The sequence below is a fragment of the Staurois parvus genome, unplaced genomic scaffold (genome assembly GCF_062004578.1).
Source record: "Staurois parvus isolate SC_StPar_1 unplaced genomic scaffold, SC_StPar_1.0 ptg000393l, whole genome shotgun sequence".
Taxonomy (NCBI): domain Eukaryota; kingdom Metazoa; phylum Chordata; class Amphibia; order Anura; family Ranidae; genus Staurois; species Staurois parvus.
The window spans coordinates 264694-281846 of NW_028318189.1; the positions used below are offsets into that span (position 1 = coordinate 264694).

The 17153-nt window shown below is 40.5% G+C and overlaps 1 protein-coding gene across 1 annotated transcript in view; it reads right to left on the reverse strand.

Moving 5' to 3' along the window:
* Positions 1-15935, reverse strand: part of LOC149455473 (acyl-CoA desaturase-like) — a 57089-nt gene extending 41154 nt beyond the window's left edge. Inside the window, exon 1 of the mRNA XM_089686195.1 lies at positions 15851-15935. The gene's annotated coding sequence lies outside the window, so the exon portion shown is untranslated. The remainder of the gene's footprint in view (positions 1-15850) is intronic.
* Between the last annotated feature and the right edge of the window lie 1218 nt (positions 15936-17153).

Here is a 17153-nt window from a genome sequence, read left to right on the forward strand (position 1 = left end):
TGCTCTTTACCTCAGAGTATTATCCCCTATTCACAATCAGCAATTCACGTTATCTCAGAGTATTATCCCCTATTCACAATCAGCAATGCTCCTTACCTCAGAGTATTATCCCCTATTCACAATCAGCAAAGCTCCTTACTTCAGAGTATTATCCCCTATTCACAATCAGCAATGCTCCTTACTTCAGAGTATTACCCCCTATTCACAATCAGCAATGCTGCTTACCTCAAAGTATTATGCCCTATTTACCGCCATCAATGCTGCTTACCTCAAAGTATTGCCCCCTATTCATAACAAGCAATTCACCTTACCTCAGAGTATTATCCCTAGTCACCACCAGCTATTCATCTTACCTATAAGTATTACCCCTATTCACAACTAGCAATGCTCCTTACCTCGGGCAGTACCCCCTATTCACAACCAGCAATGCTCCTTACCTCGAGCATTACCCCCTATTCACAACCAGCAATGCTTCTTACCACAGATTATTACCCTCTATTCACCACCAATATTACACCTTATCTCATAATATTACCACTCCATGTTCTTGCTCCCATCCTAGCACCAATTGCAGTGTGTTCACTACCATTCACCAGCAGCTTTCCTTCCCTCTGTGTGTCATATGTCCCAACTTTCTGGGACACCTGGCAGCAAAAGATATGTAGGCAAAGGACACACCCCTGTTACATGGAGATTTAACACACAAAAATGATTTATATAGGCTTTTTAAATTTACAAATGAGGAGGAAAGAGGGACAGAGGGACTGTGTTCCAAATCCGGGAACACTGGGAACTATCGTTGGGAGTATAAAGTATATTACCCCTCCTTTACCATGAGCAAGTCACCTTACCTCAGAGTATTACTCCTCCTTCACTTCAAGCCGCTATACTTACCTCAGAGTATTACTCCTCCTTCACTGCAAGCAGCTATTCTTACCTTAGAGTATTATCTCTCCTACACTGCCAGCTGCTGTACTTACCTCAGAGTATTACCCCTCTTACACTGCAAGCCACCATACTTACCTCAGAGTATTACCCCTCTTACACTGCAAGCCACCATACTTACCTCAGAGTATTACCCCTCGTACAGAGCAAGCCAACATACATACCTCAGAGTATTACCCCTCGTACAGAGCAAGCCACCATACATACCTCAGTGTATTACCCCACCTACACTTCTAGCAGCTATTCTTACCTCAGAGTATTATCTCTCCTACACTGCCAGCTGCTATAATTACCTCAGAGTATTACCCCTCTTACACTGCAAGCCACCATACATACCTCAGAGTATTACCCCACCTACACTTCTAGCAGCTATTCTTACCTCAGAGTATTATCCCTCCTACACTGCAAGCCACTATACTTACCTCAGAGTATTACCCCCTCCTACGCTGCTAGCCACCATACTTACCTCAGAGTATTACCCCCTCCTACACTGCTAGCCACCATACTTACCTCAGAGTATTGCCCCCTCCTACACTACCAGCAGCTATTCTTACCTCAGAGTATTATCCCTTCTATATTGCAAGCTGGTATACTGTACTTACCTCAGAGTATTACCCCTCCTACATTGCCAGCAGCTATTGTTACCTCAGAGTATTACTTCTACACTGCAAGCCATTGTACCTACCTCAGAGTATTACCCCCCCCCCCATACACACACAAACTGCAAGCTGCTATACTTACCTCGGAGTATTACCCCTTTTACACTTCAAGCCACCATACTTACCTCAGAGTATTACCCCTCATACACAGCAAGCCACCATACATACCTCAGAGTATTACCCCACCTACACTTCTAGCAGCTATTCTTACCTCAGAGTATTATCCCTCCTACACTGCAAGCCACTATACTTACCTCAGAGTATTACCCCCTCCTACACTGCTAGCCACCATACTTACCTCAGAGTATTGCCCCCTCCTACACTACCAGCAGCTATTCTTACCTCTTACCTATAGTATTATCCCTTCTATATTGCAAGCTGGTATACTGTACTTACCTCAGAGTATTACCCCTCCTACATTGCCAGCAGCTATTTGTTACCTCAGAGTATTACTTCTACACTGCAAGCCATTGTACCTACCTCAGAGTATTACCCCCCCTCCTCTCCCCCACACACAGACACACTGCAAGCTGCTATACTTACCTCAGAGTATTACCCCTTTTACACTACAAGCTGCTATACTCACCTCAAAGTATTACCTCCTCCTGCACTTCCAGCAGCTTCCCTTACCTCGGTGCATGACCATTCCACTACCAGAATGTCCTCTTAGTTTAGAGAACAACCCCCCTCCCCCCTTACTACCAGCAGTTCCTTATTACACCACTTTCACTTCCAGCACCTTCCCTTACTTCAGTGTATTACCCCACCTACACCACCAGCAGCTTTTCTTACCTCAGTGCATTACCCCGCCCTTACCACCTGCAATTCACCTTACTTCAGAGTATCAGCCATCCTTCACCACCAGCAGATATCTTTAGAGTATTACCTCTCCTCGAGTACCATCAAGAAGCTTCCCTTACTTCATTGCATTACCCCTCCTACAGTGCCAGCAGCTTTTATTTCCTCAGAGTATTGCCCCTCGCCTCCAGTACCAGCAATTCCCCTTACCTCAGTTTATTTATTCTTCTTCACTACTAACAGCTTCCCTTACCTCACGGTGTCACTCCATGGCTACCATTAGTTCTTCTCAGTAATTATCACCTCCATAACTACTCCAGCTCCCCTTATAGGATTGCCACCCATCTGCTTACAGAGAGGCCATGCGTACCATTTCATGTAAAGCCTGATACTCTTTAGCTCTGTGCCCGTGGTACATCCCCTTTGGCTGTAGCTGGACAGCCGCAGCAGTTTGTTTGATCAGAGTGAGTCCTCATAGGCCCACTCAGTCAGTAAAGTGTCATCTCTACAAATGGAAGGTTGTTCGTTTGAAGTGTTTGATTTGAAGTTATGGGTCAGGGATGGTGCCATTGGGTGAACTATGACTGGATGATAATCACCTCAGGAGTGGTACCGGCCACCTGTGTGTCCCTGCACAGTATTCTTTTAAACCTTTATTCTGTTATGGCTTTACACTTCAATTTACAAACATACATAATAACAGAATAAAGGTTTAGAAGAATACTGTGCAGGGACACACAGGTGGCCAGTACCACTCCTGAGGTGATTATCATCCAGTCATAGTTCACCCAATGGCACCATCCCTGACCCATAACTTCAAATCAAACATTTCAAACGAACAACCTTCCATTTGTGTCCATATGTGTCATCTAGTGTGTGCGGATGAGGGAATTGGCCAGGTCAGTTTTATGTTCGATACATGGCTCTGGGTTTTTCATTCACCCAGCGGGTCGAACATAAAACTGACCTGGCCAGTTCCCTCATCCGCACACACTAGATGACACATATTCTTCACATATTGCTATAAGAGCTAATGCTAACCCATGACATCCCCTTTCCTCTTTCTTTATCATCTTTGTTCAGCGTGATGTTTCAAGAAATTGTTTGACACTATTGAACTTTATTTCACGTGTAAATGGATTCAAATACTGTACACTTTTGCAGGGGTGAATGGAAGAAGACTCCAGAAATAAATCTATGGGCAAGCAACAGTGAGTCTAACATTGGATGTCCCTGGCCTAGGATGGGGTTTCTGTGAAGAGCAACAGTGAGAAGCAGGTAAAAATACAGCTGTACCTTTCCTACAAGTTGTCCATCATGGCATACCTACCCACATGGAAGAAAAATATATTTGAAATATATTTTAAAAATATTCTTCCCAAATATATTGACATATATTTGAAATACTACAATTTTGGCCATATTCAATATATTTCAATATATATATATATATATATATATATATATATATACATATATACATACACTGTATGTTGAAATGCGTTTTTATTACTAAATATATGAAAAATATTTTTAAAAATATGTATTTTTTAAATATATTCTTCAGATTTTTTTTTTACATATAAAAAAGTCATTTTAACATATATTTTTACATATAGTTGTAAATGCATTCCAAAAATGTAGGTTTGTATTTTTAAAGACATACAGTATAATTGAAATGTATTTTTAAAAATATTTTTCATATATTTTGTAATAAAAACACATTTCAACATATATATATATTTTTAAAATATATTTCAAATATATTTTTCTTCCATATGAGTATACTCCTCAGAGTGCATCCAAACCAGGTCAAATATTTACCTCTGCCCCCATTCCAGTGATATTTACTGTATGGCCCTGCCTGAAGCTGCACAGCCTTTCTTCAGATAGCGCCCCTGTCAGGTCCTCTTCACCCTGCTCATGCAAATTGCAGAGGGGAGAAGCTGCAGTCCTCAGGACCATTTGAAGCTGCTAGAATTTCAGCCTCAACTTAACTTGTCTTAACCTCCCTGGCAGTATGATTATTTCAGATTTTTGGTGCTGAAAGCGGTACCATTATTTTGCATGGAAATTTGGCGTTTTATATTGTAGGCCTGTAATTTTTAGGAATAACTCACTGAAATCTGTCCGAACAAGAGTCTAGTAAACATCCCGGGTTTGTTAAAATTTGAAACGCGAAATCATAAATTATAATTAAATAAATAATCATAAAAAATAATAATATATTATTATTATTATTATTATTATTATTACATCGAGTTTATATAGTGCCAAAGGGTTTACTCAGCACTGTACAATAGAGGGGGGGGCCAATACAAGAAACAGAACAGCAACAACAACAGTACACGAGGGGTTAGAGGGCCCTACTCTTTCGAGCTTACAATCTAGGAATATATTAACAATAAATGAATTCAATAATATAGTCAAACCAAAAACACTGAAATGTGAAATAGAGCGCCAAATTTGCACATCACTGAGCAAAGTTGCAAAATCGTTTTCAGTGTCTGATGACGAATTTCCCCACGAATCATTATCACTCAATTCTGCAAGTGGTTCTGATTTACTATCGCTGTTCTCTAGCTGGTCTAAAACCGCTTTTGACCTAAAGGGGCGCTTTTTGGACGCCATGGACGTTTCTCAGTTTCCATGCAGAAAGAACAGTAAAAATGCAGGCAGGGCACAGGACAAAGCACTCGGGACAAAATGTATGTGAAATGCTTTGATACAGTAATGTTTTACTATGTGATTTTAGTGATTTTAGTGAATGTTACTTTTTGTCATTTTCAAATTTCCCGCCGTTTCGTCCCGACACTCGCAGGGGACGAAACCCAGATGACAGATGCCGGCATCCGCCCGATTACATTGCTGGGGATACTGCAGGAGGGACATCGTGGGAGCGCAGGACAAGGTAAGTGATCGAGGGATCACGGAGCAGCGCCGCATGGTAAATCCGAGTGTAGCTCGGGAGTTACCGCTTGTGGTACTGAAACTTTACCCCGAGCTACACTCGGGAATACCGCCAGGGTGGCTACAAATGCTCCTACCCCTTCTTAACACCTCTGCCGACTAACCTGTGTAAAAATGTTCCAGCCAGATCCCCTGTGTCAGCCTACAGCAGATGCAGGGGAGAGGAGAGAGAACTGGACTGGGAATGCCTGGGAGTGGAGACATCACCAATAGGCTCCCATGACCCAGCCATTGTTGGCGCTCCCTCCTTATCCCTGCAGCCGCCTATGGCTGACACAGCGGATCGCGTGACCGGGCAGGAACAGGATGAGAATAGATAAGTATATACATCTTTTTTCACAGGATAGCCAGCATACTGTAGGTGTTAAGAGTGGGGGTTAGGACTAGTCAGGTTTAAGCTGGAATTCCACTTAAAAAAAAAACAAACAAAAAAATCACATAATGTATATTATTATTATTATAATAATACATTAATTAATTGCATTAAAATATCAGAGTACAAAATTTTTCCCTATAATGAAGTTGTGCAGCAGTGCTAATTAAAGCGCTGAGAAAACTGTTGGTGCTATATAAATCCTGTATAATAATAATAATAATAAGAATAAATAGAATTCACTATGCTCTCTTAGAGGAGTGCAAGGGTAATTCTGATTGGTTGCCATGAGTATATTATGACAAATCTTTTGTTTTGTAAACGTACCGCAGATGGGTAGTGTTTCTTGCACCTACAGTCATATTTATGTTGAGTTTTACAAATCCTATCACAGCTGATGGATTCAAAAGGACATGTTGATTATATTACTTCTGCTCTTGAGAACTTTGATCAGGAAATGTAAATTAAAATTTGGATGCTTGATTCTACCATATGTCAAGATAAATTGAGTTGATGAAAAGGAGCAATAATGTTTTCAAGCAGCAGATGTTTGGAGACTGATATAACTTACTTCAGTGGTGTTCTCCATATTTCTCTCCCTTTTTGGTTTAGGTTCTAGTGTGAATTGCCCATCCCATAACAACTACTGTTAGTAGATAGATAGATAGATAGATAGATAGATAGATAATCATTTTACTAAGACTAGCACACATGTGACTGCTGTTTGAAGGATACAAAATGAACTCTGTGCAGAATGAGGATCGCTGACAGTTGTAAATGTATTGTAAAATGTTCAGTAACTGGTATGATGAAAAATAATGATTATAATGAAAAGTTAAAATTAAACTGAGCAGTAGAATTGACTAAACTTATAAATAAAAGCTAGCTTTAGATTGTTTTTTGCTACATGTTACAGCTCAACTACATGTTACATGCAACTAAACAAGCACCTATAAAATCACATGCCCTTTGCTCCTCAATAAAACAACCCTGTTTAACTGAGTCTATTCCAAATACCCTTTCTTGATTACTTCTCCTCCTTTTGTTACTGTGTTGGATTTGGTTGACATTTTCAGAAGTTGAGATAAACTCAAAACAAACAGGTTCTATATAATATGAACTTACAGTAGCTCACTGCTGCCATCTGTGTGGCTCAATGAGGCTGATTTACTAAATGAATTGAGACTGTTCACACAAAGAAAAGAGGGAATATTCACTTCAATTATCCATTTACGTGAACAGAAAATTCTGGTTTATTTAATTCATGTGCACATAATTGGATAAATAGATGGCCATAGAGGGATTACTTTGACGCAGTTGGCCAGCTTAAACATGTATTGCAATATGTGTGAACCAAATATCCCTATTTGTTGCATAGTTTGCTTGAAAGGGTATATACCAGTGTGCAGAGGGTCCTTCAGAATTTCTAGAGTTAATGTGGTTACACCCCTTTAGCACCTGATGGATAAATGCATGCACTAGCTGTATGGATTTGAGCACAGGGATCTCTTGTTTGTTGTATTGCTGGGTCAGTAGCCAGACCTGAACCTTGTAGCTCTCCCCATTGTGTCTTTTCCCCTATGCTAGCATTGTGTCCACAGTAGCATTTGCGTAGGCAGGGCAGAGTAGGACTGGCCATAGAGGGATTACTTTGACGCAGTTGGCCAGCTTAAACATGTATTGCAATATGTGTGAACCAAATATCCCTATTTGTTGCATAGTTTGCTTGAAAGGGTATATACCAGTGTGCAGAGGGTCCTTCAGAATTTCAGGAGAGAGAACTGGACTGGGAATGCCTGGGAGTGGAGACATCACCATGTTACATGCATGTTTCTTGATTACTTCTCCTCCTTTTGTTACTGTGTTGGATTTTGTTGACATTTTCAGAAGTTGAGATAAACTCAAAACAAACAGGTTCTATATAATATGAACTTACAGTAGCTCACTGCTGCCATCTGTGTGGCTCAATGAGGCTGATTTACTAAATGAATTGAGACTGTTCACACAAAGAAAAGAGGGAATATTCACTTCAATTATCCATTTACGTGAACAGAAAATTCTGGTTTATTTAATTCATGTGCACATAATTGGATAAATGAGGTAAATCTTCACTCTTTTTTTATGAGAACATTTTCAGCTCTTTTTGTAAATCAGCCTCATCTCTATTTATTTTAGCCTTGTGCAACATTCCTCTCCACTCCCGACTATGATGTATTATTTCCAACAACAAAGGATAACAAGCAGAGTGACTGATATGTTTTACCAGTTGAAAAACAAACTTACTGTGAGAATCACATCTTAAAGTAAATCTAATCCCTTACCAGACAACATTTAGTTTGCCTTGTGCACTGTTTCATATACAAGTGCTCTTTTTTAAATCCTTTTTTCCTTTTTTTTCATCCTTTGGCCATCACCATATTGCTTGTGAGCAGGTTGAAATGCTTGTTAGTGAGACATAGAAACATAGAAAAGTGACAGCAGAAAAGACCAAGTGGTCCATCAAGTCTGGCCATTTTTTGTGTTTTTTTCTTTTTGTGTGTGTATTTTGTTTTTGTTTTTTTTTTGTTATTTTCTTCCGGGGGGGGGGGGGTAACTTTTGTGTCTGAATATAGATCTTTACTTGTCCCAAGCATATTTGAACCTATTTACTGTTGACTGGCTCACTACCTCTGCTAGGAGTTTATTCCAAGCCCCAACTACTCTTTCAGTAAAATAGTACTTTCTGAGATTAGTTTTGAACTATCCTCCAGTTAGTTTACGGTCATTTCCTTGTGTTCTTGACTTTTATTTCATGTTGAAAATACTGCCCTCCTGTACCTTATTCACCCCCTTGATGTGTTTAAAGGTTTCAATCATGTCTCCCTTTTCTCTTCAGAGGGTACATATTAAGTTCCTGAAGTCGCTCTTAATATGTTTTATCCCCCAGACCTTTTACCATTTTTTGTTACCTGTCTTTGGAGAGTCGTTGCCCCAGCTTGTTAGCTGTTTGTTAACCTGTTTCCCACACTTTCTACTGAGCTCTGCCTCTCTCCCTGTGCTGATAATAAAAGGGGAGAGGGCTCTGCCCAGTCAGACAGTCTGCAGAGGAAGGAAAGACACAGACAAGCCAAAGCATGTAATCTTCAACTGCTTATAGAGAGGAGAGAAGGGGGAGTATTTACACCTCAGAGAGCAAGGCATCCTGCTGTTGCTTCTACCATGTAGGGGGATTGCTGGGACCTGCAATCATCCCTGAAGAACACCAGTTCTCGAGATCTGCTATTGTGAACTCTGCGTTGTATGGACTCTTCCCTGTGTAGGTATGCTGGGGCAGCCTCAGACCGCTTTTGAAACTTTGTCCTTGCCTGGTCTGAAGTTGCTCAGGAGGTGTAATGCAAGTAACTGCTACACATACAGTAGTTTACAGAGTCGGTCAGCTAAGCACATTGGGGTATGAAGGAAACAGTGTAAGAGTTAATATGGTGTGAAATCACAAGTGGTTACCAAGGGTAGCTAAGGTTTCTGTAGCAGTCTGTTGCAAGTATGTACACTATGTGCACAATTATTAGGCAAGTGAGTATTTTAACCAAATCATAATTTTTATGCATACTGTCCAACTCCAAGCTGTCTAAACGTGAATGTTTATTGGATTTAAGCATATCAGGTGATGTGTATTTGTGTAATGATGGATGGTGTGGCCTAAAGAGATTAACACCCTATATCAAGGTGTGCATGATTATCAGGCTGCTTCTTTTCCTCAGGTACAATGGGCCAAAAAAGAGATTTAACTGACTCTGAAAAGTAAAAAATTGTAAAAAGTCTTTCAGACGGATTCAGCACTCTTGAAATTGCTAAGACATTGGGACATGATCACACAATCATCAAATGTTTTGTTGCAAATAGTCACCAGGGTCACAAGAAACATGTTGAGAAAAAAAGATGCAAATTAACTGCCAAAGATTTGAGAAGAATCAAACATGAAGCTACCAGGAACACATTATACTCCAGTGCTGTCATATTCAAGAACTGAAACCTACCTGGAGGGCCCAGAAGTACAGTACAAGGTGTTCAGTGCTCAGAGGCATGACCAAGGTAAGGGAGGCTGAAACCACCTCTGAACAAGACAAATAAGTTGAAACGTCAAGACTGAGCCAAGAAATATGTGAAGACAGATTTTTCTAAGGTTTTATGGACTGATGAGGTGAGAGTGACTTTTGGATGGATGGTCCCGTGGCTGGATCAGTAACGGGCACAGAGCTCCACTTTGACTTGCACACCAGCAAGGTGGAGGTGGGGTACTGGTAAGGAATGGTATTATTAAAAATTAGCTAGTTGGGCCTTTTTGGGTTGGAGATGGACTCAAAATCAACTCCCAAACCTACTGCCAGTTTTTAAAAGACACTTTCTGCAAGCAGTGGTACAGGAATGCATCTTTCAAGAAGACAATGATATTTATTCAGGACAATGCTCCAGTGAATGCATCAAAGTACTCCACTGCGTGGCTAGCCAGTAAAGGCCTTTAAGATGAAAGAATATTTACATGGCCCCCTTCCTCACCTGACCTAAACCCTATTGAGAACTTGTGGGCCCTTCTTAAATGGGAGATTTACAGCGAAGAAAAACAGTACACCTCTATGACAGTGTCTGTGAGGCTTTGGTTGCTGCTGCACAGAACAATGATCGTCAACAGATCAAGAAACTGACAGACTCCATGAATGGAAGGATTATGCCTGTTATTGAAAAGAAGGGTGGCTATATTGGTCACTGACTTTTTTTTTTTTTTAAATGTCAGAAATGTTTATTTGTAAATTTTGAGTTGTTTGTTTATTATTCTTACTTTAACAGATGAAAATAAACAACTGAGATTTCAAAATATTTTAATTTAGTTGCATAATAATTCTGCATATTAATAGTTGCCTAATAATTGTGCAAACATAGATATTCTCCTAAGAAAGCCAAAACCTCACTTTTATTTTCTTAAATATTCAGATTTGAGGCTTTTTACATTTTGGATTGACCAGGAGCACTGTAGTTGTTTGATAATTAAATGAATCTTCAAAAATTCAACTTGCCTAATAATTGTGCACACAATGTACATGTGGCAGGTGGGATGGCCGCTTGCAGGAGGAGTTGTTGTCGGCACTCTCTCCATGAGCAGGTCCGTCTCCCATAACAATGGGAGCAGATCAGTGCCGCAGAGGTACCAGCCTGTGCACAGATATGGAAGAGGAAAAATTAACTAAGTGCATGTATGGAGGCCAATTTATTTGTTTAGATGTACACAATGTACAGCCATCTGTAAGTTGGAGGTCCACCTTAAGGTTGAGTTTTACCCGAGAGCGGCCTCCAAGCATTGATGAGCACGGTACGAGTAAAAGTACCACATATGCAAGGTAAGTGACCTGGTCTACCGTGCCTGTCATAGCAGTCCGCATGCTGACCGCCTGCAGCCTTTTCCAGCCACTTTCTACATGCATGCAGTCACTCCAGCGCTGGATGCATATTATTGCCCTGGACCAGCTTTTCTGGCAGTGACAAGGTGGACACTGCACAATGTACAGTAAGTCAGCATGGCCACTATTAATGTTAGGGCTCTTGCACATGGGTTCCTGAGCCACCCACACGGAAAGTCAAGTTGCGGCATATAGCCTCCATTAGAAATGCTTTGCTGTGAGTGGCTGTATTCCAGGTAAACAGTGCCATCATAAACATGAGTATAGTGTATGGGCGTATACAAAAAATAAAAAGGTTTCTATTTATTGCATACATCTGTACTTTATACTCATGCTTACAGTAGCAACACTGGATACCCGGAGTACAGCTGTGCACAGCTATTCAAGTCTATGGTAGACTGCAGGCTACCAAGGCAAGGAAAATTTATGGAATTTATATTCAATGGGTTCAGGCACCCATGTTCTTGGCGTCTTATAATGTAATATAATGATGTTATTGCTAGAAACCCTGGGAGTGTTTTATATTTTATAAATAGAAAAAAATGTGGTTTTTAAGGCTCAGTCAGATGGGTGCTGAGACCAGACCTCCATGATGAGCCACTTTTTGTTGGTATGCAACCACCTCAGAGCTGAGCACATGCAGCCCACAGAAGTGGCCACAACAAAAAGCGACTCAGCACCAAGGACCAAGAATGAGCCCTTATGACACCTAGCTATATCTGTATGCTAAACTACAATGTATTCTAGAACTTGATACATTTTCTTTCATCTGCAGCTCTATGATATCAGCATTTGATTTTTTTTGTTTGTATAGTATTTTGATGTAAAACATTTTTAGATGGGAAAGTTAGCACTTAGGTACACCTGTGGCCTGTTCAGTTGTCAGTACAGGGAGGACTCTTATAGCCAGTGAAGTGGCTGATAATTGTTTAATTACATTTTCAGAATGCAGTCCTCAGAACCTGATATTTACAGCATTAGAGAAAGACAAACACTTTGTGCCCCATAGATTCATTCAAATACACTTGAGGTGAATGTGGATGTGAAAGTTAAATTCCACACTTTTCTCATGGGTACAATGCATACACAGAAAGAACAGAAATAGTGAGATTCTAGATATATGAACTTCACTGACTTCTCTCCCAATCAGCTAAAGAAGTTAAGACTAAAGTGGATGAAAAGGTACAAAAGACCAACACCCAGCCTGCAATATCTGTGTAGCCAGGTGCTGGGCTACACCAATATGAAGAAGGAGCAATTTGGGTTAATTTACTAAAACTGGAGAGTGTAGCTGTGCATGGTAGCCATCAGCTTCTAACTTTAGCTTGTAAAATTAAGTTTTGACAAAAAATGTGCTCTATCAGTATAGTTCCAGCAATCAGTAGAGCAGGAGTAGGCAACCTTCTAGAGGTGGAGGTCTACCTGTTGCAATCACGTACATTGAACTGCAATCATGGGTTTAAATCAGGTGGTGAGGAGGCAACATATTGCCTCCTAGCCACCTGCAAAACACACTTGGATTGCAGTTTAGAGGAGCAGCAGTGCCTGCTGCACTTGTGAAAGAGCCCTTAGCATTTTATGCTTGCATACTTATCAACCATATTGGGTGGCAGTATATTAAGATTGCATGTACTACTTGGTTTGGTGTCTGTTTTGTTTGATATAACACTACTATTGAATACTAAGTGTTACTTTCAGTGATTTCCTGTGATATTGTATGTTTGTACACTCAACCTGTAGTGTCAGAGGGACTGAGGTTCTTGAGAAAGTCGAGGCAAAGAACAGAGGACCCATCCTATCCAGTGGCTCCTACAGGGGTAGAGCTACATGTGCAGTCTACATAGTTCATCAGTATGAAAAAAAGACACCACAATTTAGCAACTGTTAGTCCCAGGACTATTGGCAAGACACCTTGCTAGCTTCGGTAACCTCATTAGGCCTCATACACATAACTGTCCATGGCTGTATACCACCTAGGACCAGGTGCCCCTTGGTCTTTGTGATGTTTACTTAAAGTTGATCTATCATTATATTTTTTTACAATTCTGTGTAGAAGGCAGAGGGAGGAGAGGCATGTCACCATTTGCATTCCTCTTGCTGTTGCTTTTCTTGGGAAAGTGCTCACAGCTAAGAAAAGCTCCAGCTATGAATCTGCTTTTTCTGCAGTGGGTACAACCAGATATGTTTTGGTCTTGGTGACATCTACTTAAAGATGATCTAGCATTATAATATTTTGTTTACAATTCTGTGTAGAATGTGGAGAGAGGAAGGACACGTCAGCCTCTGTTCCTCGCTGTTGCTTGTCTCAGGAAAGGGCTCACAGCAAGAAGCCAAGACAAGCTGCAGCTATGAATCAGCCATCCCCTTCATAGCTGTTGTCCTTTTGGTTGCGTCAAACAAGGAAGTGCGCAGGTTGTACCTCACAAATAGGGTTAGAAAGCACTTAGAAATATGGGACAACATACTACATGTACTTTATCCCATAGAGGAGAGAACTGTAAAAAATGATATTGATCTTGACTTAAAAGCAGATGTAAAAAAGGCAAGACTAGTGTTTTGACAACACTGGCCCTAACTCTCAGATTTGTATATTAGTGTTAATACAGCCAAATTCTTTATTTTTGTTTTGGATGGAGAAGAGAAGAAGAAGAACCCCAGCTAGGCATTTATTGTTTCCTGTCCCCTGTCGTCCCCCCCCCCCCCCGGGAAATTTCCCTGTAACAGAATAGCAAGTAATGGGAAATCTCCACTATGCGTACACTGAAAGCAAAGAAAACATTTTTATAAAGTAGGAAAAGGTTAGAAACTCTGTCAGGTGTTTATTACGCACTGAGAACATTTATTCATGGGGAACATTTTGCCTCTGTTACTCTTTGAAAGAACAGACAGAAAAAGGAGGTGCCCCCAGAAGGGACTCAATAATAAAAACTCAACAGAGGTTTTAGCCCTCCCTTACTCTATCCAAAAATGTGTTAGCTGAAGTAAATCTTTAACATTTTGGATAGTTAAAAAAAGGAATACAAATAAGCTGTAATCTTTTCACAATAAATAATGTTACAAAACAGTACTGAACCAGGTGAATAGTGAATGTGTGTTTGACATTTGAAACTCAAATCATCAGTGAAAAAATGTATTGCAGTAAAGAAAAGTTGCTTTCTTATTGAGAGATTATTTAAGAAAAAAAAAAGTTTTTGCCTTAGCTATTACTGGTTAGTCTTGCTGTCCTTTTACGTGCAAGTCAAGCTAAATGTTTTGGATAGAGAGGGGAAGGAATAGAGCCTCTGCTGGTTTTTACTACTATCTGGAGTTTCCGTGGGGAGATTTACATTCTGGGGAGAGTTACTGTACCACTGACACCAGTTTCTCCAGACCAGAAGTGAGGGAAAACAGCAACAGATACAGAAATAAAAGTCTGACATTGTTTCTAGCATTCTACTACTATGGAAAATTATTTTTATTTTGTCTGTGTTGCTGTTGGAGAGTTCCCCTAATTTCCTACCTTGTAAAATGTCAGCAGGACATTTTTTAATTGTAAATGCTTTTTTTGGGTAACCCAGCTGATACTTCTCGATTTCTCAACTAGGCAAGAATGATGTCCCCAACCTGGAGCTGCCTCATAGGATGCACATGATGGGGAGCAATCTACTGCACTTGCATCATGGGGGGCAGCTTGAAAACAAGGAAGAGATGGATGGCACCCTGGTAACATCAAAGAGGAAGATGGTGGCACAGGACCTGTAAGCATCAGCAAAAATGGCAGGTTACTGCAAAACATTGTTGGAGTCAATGGGCGTGTGAGTTACTTTATGAAGGACAACCCAGCAAAAAAGGTAGGATATGATAGAGAAAAGGTGAGGGTGATGCTCTTCTTCAAAAATCTCTATTGATAGTGATGGAGGTAGAGCAGCTTTTTAGCAAGGTAACAACAGCATTTAAACCCACCACGTTCTCTAACTAAAAATGGTCAGATTTGAAGACTGTCATCTATTGTGTATGAGTATGTTTACATTTATTCATGGTAACTGTAGGGTAAATATAAATGTAGGGGTAGATTTAATAAAGACAAATAGACTGTGCACTTTGCAATTGCAGTTGCACTCTGCAAGTGCAATTGCTCCAGTCCAGAGCTTAGTAAATGAAGTGCTGCTGACTTCCATCATCTTATCATGTGCAACAAAAAATGCTGTTTTTTTTTTTGTCCTTGCATGTGATTGGGTATTTTTTGCAAAGTAAACCTTCATCTCATTTATAAGCTCTGGAGCAACTGCACTTGCAAAGTGCACAGTATGTTTTCCTTTAGTATATCAACCCCTATTTCACTGCATAGGGCAAAACAAAAAAAATCTTCCTAACACCTACGGTGTTGCTGTAGTGTCAAACCAACTTAGAAAGCTGTATATGCCAAAATGTAAAAAAAAAGAGCTGAATATTAAATTAAAATACATGTTGTCAAGCTTGAAATGTAAGTATAGGTACAATTTTCTTGGAGGTATTTTTGTTAGATGCCCGCATGAGTAGAATAGCACACTGTAAAGTAATGTGATAGCTTTAACAGACATATTGTGAGATACAGTTAGGTAGAATTACTTTAAGGTTTTATCAGAATATTGTAGTAAGAAGTACAAAATATTTGCTGCAGCTGATGCAGGTTAAAGAAGGTCTGCTCTACTTACCAGGATAGTGAAAGTCTTGAAGCAAATGGTGAGATCTGACTACAGGGACTGGAGATATCTCAATAGCAGATTCAGATAAGGAAACAGTGATCCCATCTCTAGCTTTATACCCATAACTACATGTTTCTTATCTAGAAGTCCATCCTCCTGGCATAGATAAAACATCCCACGGTGACCTTGCTATTGACTTCATAACGGATGTGTCATGAACATTCCACTGCTTCACTAACAGGAGTAAACGTTTATGATGAAATGTGATAATAAAAAACACAATTTTATGATATTAATATTGATATGTATTATTATTGTCATTATTTAATCAAATATCATAGAGGAATATATACAAGTAGAGCAGGGGGCCCCCAAACATTTTAAATAAAGGTCAGTTCAATGTCCACCACACTGTTTGGGTGTCAGACAGTGGTCAGTGGAAATAAAAAATGCTTCTACATTGGTGGTCAATGGGAGTTAAAAATATCCCAACATTCGTGGTTAGAGCAAGTTAAAAATGCCCGTGTTGCTGGTCAGTAGGTAATGTGTTGCCCTGAGAAGGACTTTAAGACACAAATGAGCTTGTTGCTTGTGCTTGTGCCAGGGTCCAAGTGAATGTGGCACTGATCTTGATACAGGAAGGCACCCATATTTTTGGTGATTACAAGGTATGTATAGATTTAAAGGGGCCAACTTAGTGCTATGATTAGGTTTTAGGGCAGGCATCACTAAATGGGGGACCGGGGTCCGGATGTGGACCAAGTCACTATCCCATCTGGACCCATGTGATCCTGCCATTTAGGAGCCTTTTCTTCCCCCAGCCATCTCGCAGTCATCTTCACAGAGCTGACAGGAGACAGGACAGTACTGGATGGAGGGCGGGAGCGGCCCAAGGTTAACAAGCAGGTGATTAGGTGCTAGGATGAAGGGCAGTCTTAGCAATCAATCATTGTCTGTGTAAGGTAGGAGTGTGGGGGGCGGAGTTAAAGGGGCTAAGAACATTAGTGTGAAGGGTGGCTGATGTGAAAAGGAGCCAAGGAATGAATGTGGGGGGGGGGGGCTAAGAACAGTAATGTTGGGAGACTGAGGACGGTAGTGTGGGGTGGAGGACATTCAAATTAAACTGGAGAAGCTGAGAATGGAAAAGTGTGGAGGGCTGAGAGCATTAAAGTGGTGGGGGGCTAAGGACAGTAATGAGGGGGCTGAGGACTGCAGTGTGTGGGGGCTGAGGACATCAAAGTGTGGGGGGGGGGGACAGAACTGTAACATGGGTCTGAAGACAATAATGTGGGGTGGTTGAGGACAGTAACTT